Source organism: Triticum urartu, chromosome 7A (genome assembly GCF_056163025.1).
Source record: "Triticum urartu cultivar PI428250 chromosome 7A, HENAU_Tu73, whole genome shotgun sequence".
Taxonomy (NCBI): Eukaryota; Viridiplantae; Streptophyta; class Magnoliopsida; order Poales; family Poaceae; genus Triticum; species Triticum urartu.
This window is the reverse complement of record NC_141879.1, coordinates 361,741,467-361,749,498: the sequence shown is the minus strand read 5'-3', so window position 1 is coordinate 361,749,498 and position 8,032 is coordinate 361,741,467. Positions and strand designations below refer to the sequence as shown.

Here is an 8,032-nt window from a genome sequence, read left to right as displayed (position 1 = left end):
CACCTGGAGATCTTGTTTGGTTACATTTGCGTAAAGATAGATTTCCTAATCTGCGCAAATCAAAGCTAATGCCACGTGCTGATGGTCCTTTTAAGGTTTTAGAGAAAATAAATGATAATGCATATAAACTTGAGCTACCTGCAGATTTTGGGGTTAGTCCCACTTTTAACATTGCAGATTTGAAGCCTTATTTGGGTGAGGAAGATGAGCTTCCGTCGAGGACGACTTCATTTCAAGAAGGGGAGGATGATGAGGACATCAATACCATTGTTACACCCACAGCCCCTACTGTTACATATACTGGGCCAATTACTAGAGCTCGCGCACGCCAATTAAATTACCAGGTACTTTCGTTTCTTGGTAATGATTCTAATGTTCATGAGATTATGATGCTGCCTAAATTGGATACATTTGTTTTGCTTTCAAATGAAGGGCCTAGCTTGGAGAAGGATGAACATTGGAGCAAGAACACGCATGGAGTTGATGGCATGCGCAAGGGGATCAAGAACGGAGTTACAAGTGATGATTTCAGGACTTTGAAGCCGCCATAAGGAGTGCATGAAGCCATGGACGAAATATACAAGATGCCACTTCATAATATTCGTCCATAGGCTATTCTAGGTGCTGCGTCACCTTATTAATGGGCCAGGCCCATGTAATTTCGAAATACTTAAGTATAGGCTATTTTTAGAGTCCGTATGTGTGGGGAAACAAGAGTTAGGGTTGGTTTCGGACCCCACCCTCAAGGGCCACGAAATTCCCCTCTCTTCCTCCATATATACAGCCCTTAGGGCGTCGTTTAGACTTTGGGTTTTGTTTAGATTAAAAGTTCGCCATAGCTGCAACTTCTCGTACTTCGTTTGTGTCCAACGACCAGACCAAGACGTCACAGAACCCCACCTTGATCAATAAAGCTTTCATCTTATATTCGCAATATCCAGATTGCAATCTCAGTTTCTTGCTTGTTCTTCGTTTGCTCGCAGGAAACAGGCCCTCGTGGTCAGGTTGATCGTGCTCCGGCGTGGTCAATAACCCCTCGGAAGTTGGTTTAGCGATTGCTAAGGCGCGACGTCTCGCACGTTCGTAGTCGGATCGTCAAGGTCGACTCCCACAGAAAGCGATAGCCACCATCTCATCGAAACATCGGGACACCTTTGCCTCTATCAGAGTAATTTTGGAAGGTTCCAAAAAAAAGAGTACTTGAACTGATGTCCATATGGTTTTGTACTGAGCGTGTTTTCCCGTGTGAAAAACAAAGTACTCGTACTGATGTATGTGTGTATTTGTACTGAGCTATTTTTTGTAAAGTAATTTTGAATGGTTCTGAAAAAAGAGTATTTGAACTAATGTCCGCATGGGTTTGTACTGAGCGTGTTTTCACTGACTAGATTTTGCTCTCTTTTTGGGGTAATTTTTCCTTGTAACTTTGCAACAGTTTACGATATCATAGTCCCCGAACTTGCATGGTTTATATCGTTGAACTGAATGTTATTTTTTCCAAAAAAATTATTTTTGTGTGTTTTCTATTTTTGTTTAATTCAACATGAACTGATGACTTTTGAATCAAAGAGAAATACTCCCTCCGTTCCTAAATATAAGTTTTTTAGACATTTCAAATGAACTACAGCATACATCCGTATGTAGACATATCTTAGAGTGTAGATTCACTCATTTTGCTCCGTATGTAGTCACTTGTTGAAATCTCTAGAAAGACTTATATTTAGGAAGAGTAGTATAGAGTATTGAGAGCTTGCATAATGTAATTACATATCTATGCTCGCAATGTTTGGACACACATAATGCATGCCGTGGAGAATAGCAAGTCTCAGAGATGGGCATCCGTTATCAAGCATCACCGAAGCAAAAAGTCATCAACCACTCAAGTGCAGTAGCAGATCGCATATCACACATAATTTCAGTACACCACACACAAAAAGGATATCTAAGAAACATCACATGCACAAGTTCAATAGCAGCAGCTTCTGTTTCGACGGGTTCAATCACAACAGCAAAGTCATCAACCGCTCAAGTGCAGTAGCAGATCGCACACCCACATCTGCTCACCTATCGACGTATTCATCTTGCTCCTCGCCATGTGCACCACCAAACTGCTCCCTTTCTCCACCAACAAACCACTCCATGCCGATGCGGGGTTAGATTGACTTCCAAACTAGTACTTGAAAATCCCATCCCCAAATATGCATGTCAAGCTTCAGAGTTTTAAGTAATCTAAACTGAAGCCATCTGAAAACATTGAACTGATACCTAGTGATCTTGTGAGCAAGGGTTTTCTGTGATACTAGTAAGCTTGCACGTGCGTGCACGTCTCGCATCTCGGCTGACACATATAACCATATATAGGATAACCTTCCCTCCAAAAAAAGATATAGGATAACCTTCTTGGAAATTTGAAATTTCACATGAAGTGTACAATACCTAATTCTTGTCTCACACATAATTTTTTTAAATATCAACCTCTCATTTATTTAGTCAAGGTATGCAGGAATCTCTGCCAAGATAAAGTCTCTCATACATAACTTGAAACATCATTCTTTATGAATCAATATTCCTCTTGAATCAAATATCACAACAATAGCACCCAAAAGATGGAAAAGAATCAGCATGTTGGAGATATGAATATTTGATGCATAATCATATATACATCATGTTGTCCCGTCTTCTTGCGCAATGCATGTCTCAAACTCTTGACTAATACAAAAAAATCAATAAAAATGATTTACAAGCTTATTAACAGTACATGGGTTATGATCATGCCCTTCAATGGTACACTAACAGCAACATTGCACTCAATTTTTATTGTATTTTGTGGGACAAACAACTATTTTTTGTTGCCTCCTGCCTACGGTTTGAAGTTTCACAAGTTGCCAATGCAAGTCTGTCATGGATAAGCCTAAATGTGAGCAACACTAAATTAAAAGATGGGCAATTTGAAGTTCCTGCTATTTTTACTTGAGATGCCTTCTGATAAAATTCCAAAGCATATAGAGTTTCTGTTCAAGAGGCATGATAATGGCACACTGCTTCAAGGTTATAGCCTGCTCATGCACACTTAAATGATCAGGAATATTCAGGCTAATGCCTGCTACTTCCTTAATTGACTTCGTCTATGTAGCAAAAAATTGTAAAGCTCGTCTAACTTTGGGAATCGGAGAAATAATAGTGTCAACATGGGACTGCAAATCACCGATGACAAATTTGATCTGCCTCATCAAACACAAATATATGTTCCCTACGAAAGAAGTAATGATTTTAGATTGTCAACATCTCATAATTTGGAATTTAAGATAACTTATAAATCAGGTTGTATCCAATAATTTGGACCTGTGAGCAATTGAAGTTTGGAGTCTCGTCCAAGTGCAGTACTCACAGCTGAGAAGTGCGAACTAAGATATTCATACTATTTATGCATTATTTTTGTTGCTAAATTCCGGTGCACTTAAAAATAGCACCACTAGTAAAACTATGGTGCTTCCTCCCCACCTTCTTGATCACATCCCAAGTTTGACCAGCAAAATCATTAGTGGGGGAGGGAATAATGCACAACCCACACCATCCTCACTCCATTCCCCCCAATGCAGCTACCAAAACTTATTGTGGTAAGATACTCCATCCAGGGAACTTTAATCATTGTTACTGGCGACATTTCTTTGCAACGATACTTGACATGACCATATGATGTGCTAGACAGTCAAACTGTATGAATAGAAATTCTCAGAGAACAATTTGCATAGCTAAAAATCAAAACGAATAGAACCTGGCTTAACGGAGTATGACGATTTTTTCAATAGAAACGACTGATCCATCAATGTTAGTATTAATCACAGCATTACTACATTTATTTTAGGAATACTGTAAACACATCACCGTACTGGTTCCTTTGGAGTTGTTGCCTCTGCAGCTTTGTGTGCTCGCTTTCAATGGTTTAACCTGAATAGGATTTGAACAAAGGTCAGTGTTAAAATCTAGTAAAAACTAAAACAAAATAAGATCATATATGGATGAACCGAGGCATGGTGTATAGGAGAAGAGAGACTAATAGAATGGGCTAGCTATACAAAAAGAACAATTAGAGGAACTCATCGAACATTTGGTGGGCATCCACACGCTTCACGGTGCAGCTCCTACCACTGTGCCTCCCTGGGGTGTTCACACAGCATGCTGCCATGGTTAGTGGAACAGCGACAGCGGGAGGAACGACAGCGGCGGCATCTGCATCGCTAACCACGAGGAGGACCGCACAGGCATATGCGTCCCTGACGCGAGGTCGAGGAACATAGGCTAGGAGTCATCGGCACATCGGCATTTTCAAATGCCCAGCCGGAGAAATCCATCTTTGTGGCTGAGCCGGCTGTGTCCCACGCCGCCGCTGCTTCTCGAGGGAGGAGATGGACCTGCCGCCGCCGACACAGGCCTAGCCCACTATATCATGCGCTGCCGCTGCCGCCGCCGCTCTACATGTATCAAAATGAAATTTGGACAACAAATTGGAGTAAAATCTAGCATGTATTGTTTATACTTCAGAAATCACAAGATTCATCTTGTCAATACGTTTTTTTATAATCGCACTGCATCTCGCTAGTGAATCAGGAGAAATTCAGAGGAAGAGGCAGACTCAGCTAGCTAGTGATCTGTACAGCCACCATTTGCATTGGCTATGGCTAAATCAAAGGGTTACTGCTAGGGAATGGGGAGAAATTCAGAGGAACATGCAGACTCGCTAGCTAGGGATCCAAAGGAAGATGCAGAAGACGCCTAGAAATTGCGGCCACGGAGCAGGCGATTCCAGCTCTTGTGGGAGGACAGGAATCTTGGAAGTGAAAGCAGCAGGGGTTGTCCGCGCTCTATCGTTCTCCCTTGGATTCGCCCATTGTTGTGCTTCTTAAGATACGACCATGGTCGTGCTCCCTGTGAAGTGCGCCACACCTCTGAGAACTTGTGGCACGGCTCGATGGCGCGGATCTGGACGCCGGCCATGAAGCGCGTCTCCCCCCGCACACTTACACTGGGCTGCCGCCACCCGTCACGGCTCCGCTACGCCATGGTCGTCGCCACCGCCATGAGGATTACAAGAAGCTCGGGCACGCTTTGATGGCGGAGATCCAGACGCCCACGTGCTGGCCCTGGGCCACCACCGCCCGCCGCTCCGTGACACCATGGTAGCCACCACCTCCCCTGGGTGCGGGAGGAACCACGCGCAGGGGCCTGGATCTGAGCGAGGATTACGCGCTTGCTGGGGAAAGAGACGTCGAACCGGCATGTTTTGCGGGCGATGCCTGGCAGACCACGGCGTCTGCCAGGCAGAACATTTGATCTGAGTCGTTGATTTGGATTTACAGATCTTGATGTAATCTCGGCAGTAAGATTTGTTTAAGTTAATTTGATCCAAGGGTCTTGGTTATCTTGTGTACAGTTTGTTGTGTGGTTTTAGGAGAGTTTATGTTTGCTTTTTTAATAGTAGTGTAGATTACTTTATGTAGTGATGATAGTGTAATACGTGTTGAACTTTGTCATATTGTTTTACAATTTTTTTCTCGTCTTATTTATTGTTCATCTCCAAACTTCCTCAGATTTCATATATGACCTTCTAGAAAAAAATCAAACTCTTTCCTAAACATATGAGGTTTACGTCTTTGAACATACAAACTTTTAAAACATGAACTTACACTTTTTGCACGATTGAACATCTGATCAACTAATATACTTTTTTGTCAACAAACCGCCGTAACATAAGTACTAAAACTGATACTAGCTCTTACATATTCCATGACAAAATCAAACAGCATATGCATGATCACCACTAGACCATATACTGAAAACAACGAGAGTCATATGAACTTTCCACATAGGATTTTTCTCTCACTCATGTTCAGAAACATAGATCAACAACTGTTCTGTTTGTAACTTTTTTTGTCAATCACTTTATGAATCATACAGATATCCAGTTCGATCGCTTGAAGAACCAACTTCAGTGTTCGAATTAGTACCTTTTCAGAGGTGCAGACGCAGCCGGAAAGTAGTTCTAGTGGAGCTCGAGGGAGCGTTGAACATAGCACGACAGGGAGCGTCGAACTGCCCGCTGCCATGAGGTTGACCTGTGGCGGAGGATCCACTGCCCACAGAGAGGCAGAGGTGCGCCGGCGGGTGACGGCATGGAGCTCCCAAACATCTTGCATATATATTTTGAACTAATGTTTTTTTCTGTCATTGCACTGTTGTTGATATATAATTAGACCAAAATATCACCGCTACCAAGTCTGCACCAAGTACCTGTATGAGTTCAATTTTTTTAGACCATAGTTCAATGCAGCAAGGTTGCAAGTTCAAACAGTCAATGGACCAAAATTTGTTTGAACACAAAATGTGCATGCATGTTTTGATACGCAACAGTTTAGAATCAGACATAAACACAAGTTCAGCATCAACGAAACACAAGTTCAGCTAGAGTTAACCGGAAATGGGTTCAGTATCAACCTCCAGCATATAATTTTTTGAACTGAATTTTTTCCTATCATTGTACTGTTGTTGTGTAGGGAGGATTGAACTCACAATACCCGCTACCAAGTCAGCATGAACAGTTCAAATAAAACCAGGTGTGACATGTGCATGAACAGTTCAACAATTCAAGTTTCATCAGTGCAAAGCTCACATGAATGCATGTGAGATGCTCGATCCAGAGAGAGGAGGGGCCGTACCGGAGGTGGCTCTTGTGCGTGCCCATGGTTAGAATCGGCAGCGGGGCGCCGTGGTGGAGGAGATGGCTTGGGCGGGGGTGGCACGCCAGCAGGTTGGTGTCGGCCGGCTCGATCTGGAGTCCTCGCTCATCGATGAACTTATCCGCGGAGGAGAAGGTGAGGCGATGGCGGTAGTAGATGAGGCGCTCGGCGGCGCGCTGGGGGAGGGCCGACCGTGGCAAGCTGGGGGAGGGGGCTGGCGGCGGCGCGCTGGGTAGATGGGGAAGGCGGCGGTGTGCTGGGGGAGGGTTCGGGCGGCGACGCGCTGGGGGAGGGGTCAGGCGACGGCGCGCAAGGGGAGGGTCCGACCGCCGGCGCGCTGGGGGAGGTCGTCGCGGCGGCGGGGTGGAGGGGGGTCGTGTGGTCGTGTGGCTGGGGACGATGGGTCTCGGGTGGCTGAGTGGGGCTTTTTTCTCCTTTAGTTTGGGGCCGAGAACGATTAGTTCGGCTTTTTGGGTTAGATTGCCTCTGATCGCTCTATATAGGACGAAGAGTAACAAAATATTATATTGTTTCTAGTAACAGAATAGCTCTATCCTATATACATACATACATATATTTATATATATACATATATATATATATATATAGTCTATTCAAGACCCTGGGTGAAGAATAAATAATTCTTCACCCCGGTCGAACGACCCAGCCAGCCGGCAGGCCGACTTGGCTCCATTGCATCGCACACGCCTGCACCACTTTCCAGTCGAGCTCCCACTACCGCAATTTCTGGATCTATTGGGAGCAGAAGAGGCATGCGGTTCGGAGGTGAGCGGCGGTAGGTTTCAGCGGCGAGCCGACGGCAGCTGCAGGTGGATTCGGATGTGTGCGACGCTGGGGGTGCCTTCGTTGGCTGGTTCCAGCGTGGAGGCGAGCTGCGTTTCGAGAGGCTTCCCGGCGGGTGGCAGCCTCGTCGGCCGGCGGCCGCGCCACGACCCGCCTCCACCCTCCGCTCCCTTTGTCGCGCTGGCTGTGGCCCGGCCTACGTTGGTTGTCCCCTCCCCCTTCCTACAACCAGCGAAAGCTGACCCCGCGTAAGATCAATGGCCTTCGCAGCAGCAACATCTATTCAACGCCCCGAATTCTTCAACCAGTTGGACGAGCTTCCATGGCCTTTTTGTCCTAGCTGCTAAGACATTCAGGTTTCTCTCTTTGCCTCTTTTCTTTTGTCTCTTTGTATGTGTGCGCGCGCATATGCAGGATGAGTATTGTGCAGAAAGAGTATAAAGATCAGGAGTCAATTTACATCCTATCTGACTTAGATCTTTTTTTACTAGTTA

General features: G+C 44.9%; 1 long non-coding RNA gene across 1 annotated transcript; it reads right to left on the bottom strand.

Moving 5' to 3' along the window:
- Window positions 1–3,780: 3,780 nt before the first annotated feature.
- Window positions 3,781–7,193, bottom strand: LOC125521834 (uncharacterized). The gene is made up of 3 exons (XR_007289463.2): window positions 6,714–7,193; window positions 6,006–6,288; window positions 3,781–3,948 (listed from the first exon to the last, which is right to left on the bottom strand). It is a non-coding gene; the product is annotated as an uncharacterized LOC125521834 (long non-coding RNA).
- Window positions 7,194–8,032: the final 839 nt, after the last annotated feature.